We start from the raw sequence: 2,599 nt of genomic DNA, 5'->3' as shown, positions 1-2,599 counted from the left end.
GTTCAGCTCAGAGCCCCTTTAACCCTATACGGTTAACATTATGCGATAAGCGGGCTTATACATATGTCAACTTTTCTCCAGAGCGTGGTTTCGCCGCAGCGTTGTTCAAAGCCGGTTATTTCGAAAGGTTGGGCCTACTGCAATAACTAGCGTTTGTGGGGAACAAAAGTGAGAGCCGAAGTGTTTAAACGGGCGCCAAGAAAAGAGCGCGTCAGTGTGACTGAGCATTGAATGTAAATCTTTCCGGAACCTCTCTCTCGGGTGGTTACGCTCAGCAAAGATGACAAGTAAAGTTTTTATCTCTCTCTCTCTCTCTCTCTCTCTCTCTCTCTCTCTCTCTCTCTCTCTCTCTCTCTCTCTCTCTCTCTCTCTCTCTCTCTCTCAGGGTGTAATCATCCTCATCATCAGCCCATCTCCACTGCAGGGTGAAAGGCATCTCCCATGGATCTCCAATTATTCTGGTCCTGTGCTAACTGCGACCAATATATCCCGCAAACTTCCTGATTCCATCCGCCCATCTAACTTTCTGCCATCACCTGCCACGCTTGCCTTCTCTGGGGATCCACTCTGTTACCTTTAATGACTAACGGTTACCTTGCCTTCGCATTACATGCACTTCTCAACCCATTTTTTCTCCTTAATCTCTACTAATATGCCCTTAAACACGTTTGTTTCCTAGCCCACTCCGCTCTCTTCTTGTCCCTTAATGTTATACCTATCATCTTCCGTTCCAGTGCTCGCGAGTCGCCCTCAATTTAACCCTCTTAGTGAGCCTCCAAGTTTCTGCCCCGTACGTGAGTACTGGTAAGATTCAGCTGTCATACACTTCCTCAGGGTCTAATTTAGGCTGTTTTGGTAACACGTAGAACCTATTTGGTACAACGTACAGCCTTGATTACCTTCAGCCTTCAAGAATTGGCAAATGTGGCGTTTCAATGCGTTTAACGTCGCCGGGATTCTGCAATCCACCTCTATTTTTTTTTTTTTTAACGGCGAAGCTGTTTAGCAAACTATGATGTTTCGTGTCCACAGTTAACAACACCAAGAAATTGCCGAGAGCGCGCGCGCACGCTAGCGCGGGCCTCGTGGTGACCGCCCGGCAGTTAAAAAAACAATGAAAAGGCCTAGCGCTAATGCTCGCGCGCTTCGACTGCCCAGCGTCCCGCTTTCACGTTCGTCAAGCCAAGCATACCCATTTAGGGAGAACGTCAAAGATTGGCAAAAAAACGCCAGCGTTCGCCGTAATCGTGGCAACACTTGTCCAGAACAGGAAAGACACGTCATAGTGTACGCCCCGCCAAGGTGATGATGATCATTTCCAAAAGAATGAAAGAAGCTCAAATTTACAGCAACAATACTGGAGTAAAAGCCCTTTCTGCAGCGAAGAAGAAGCAAATCGGCGTCAATCGTGGACTTAAACCTCCAAGTCTTACACGTTACGCGTTAGTGTGAGCTTACACGTTACGCATTAGTGTGAGCTCTTAGAGAATTGGGCGCGCCGTATGCTCGGCGGAATGCTTCAGACCACCTCGCTGCCTTTGAGGTGCGCCGAAATCGCAACGCACGGCCGCGCAGCAGTCTTTCAGCTCAATCACAAAAAGAGCAGCCACAACCGGAGATCGAGCCCTCGTACTTCGATTAGCAGCAAGATATTTTTTACTTGGGAGCAAAACCCATATTTAGTCGCCACTATCTGAACAGGCCCCCGAACAAAAATTACAAACCACGAGCCTTCGCTCGTGGTTTGTATTCGCCCGGAATTTCGCAGGAACTACGGTGTCACAAGTGGGGCTGTTTGAAATTGTTTACTAGCAGAATTAATCACAATTCGGACTGATTCCAAGTAAAAAATTGGGTAATGGTGATCTTTGCCTTTCGATAGCCTTGCGCCAATAAACACTACCAATCATCATAAAAAATATGTTGTTACAAAAAAAAGGAATGTTTGAGGTTTTCTTTCTGCGAGTAGCAAAAAACAAGTAGCTGTTCAGAACATATTCCCGCTGCTAACAAAAAAGAAACGCTCTGCATCCCTCCAGGAAGGCCCAACTATAGTGTCCTTGCAAATAGCACGAGGAAGATGGCAGGCGTTCTCGCTTCAGCCTTCGGTCCCACTGTGTCGACACCTCCGCACTTAGTAGCAAACAAGTTCAAACGTTCTCCTCAAATGAACTGCTCTTGAGTCAACGAAAACCAGTCGCAAAGAATTAAATTCCCGTTACCGTTGGTCACCGATACATCGACGTCAAAGCTTACCAGAAGTGTAGTCACTGTCTTCGACAATTTATACTCGCTGCGAGGATGTCCGCAATGTGCGGGCAAGGCTGCTGCTTTATACGCGTCTTAAATATCGTCCTTCTGTTTATAGTACGCTAGCGTCGCCGCCAAGAGACGATAAACGCGACAATGAAGCCGCCGATAAGATTAACCCCACTGCCAGCGAGAGCACAGTTTTCAGTCGCCAGGTCATTGTGCCCCGCGTACGATGGTCGACACCCACCCCCCTTTGTTTTTAAACATATCGAAGCTATATTTAGGCCTGTAAAAGCGTAGGAAAAACAACATATCCGTTGTTTTTCTCTGTATTTCATATCTGGCT

The 2,599-nt window shown here is 47.1% G+C and overlaps 1 protein-coding gene across 1 annotated transcript in view; it reads right to left on the bottom strand.

Moving 5' to 3' along the window:
- Positions 1 to 2,351, bottom strand: part of LOC144167044 (uncharacterized) — a 14,713-nt gene extending 12,362 nt beyond the window's left edge. Inside the window, exon 1 of the mRNA XM_077696436.1 lies at positions 2,257 to 2,351. The gene's annotated coding sequence lies outside the window, so the exon portion shown is untranslated. The remainder of the gene's footprint in view (positions 1 to 2,256) is intronic.
- Between the last annotated feature and the right edge of the window lie 248 nt (positions 2,352 to 2,599).

The sequence above is a fragment of the Haemaphysalis longicornis genome, unplaced genomic scaffold (genome assembly GCF_048455015.1).
Source record: "Haemaphysalis longicornis isolate Haplotype H1 unplaced genomic scaffold, Haemaphysalis longicornis Haplotype H1 scaffold_2, whole genome shotgun sequence".
Lineage (NCBI taxonomy): Eukaryota > Metazoa > Arthropoda > Arachnida > Ixodida > Ixodidae > Haemaphysalis > Haemaphysalis longicornis.
The sequence above is the reverse complement of the archived record's forward strand: the minus strand, read 5'-3'. Positions and strand labels throughout refer to the sequence as shown.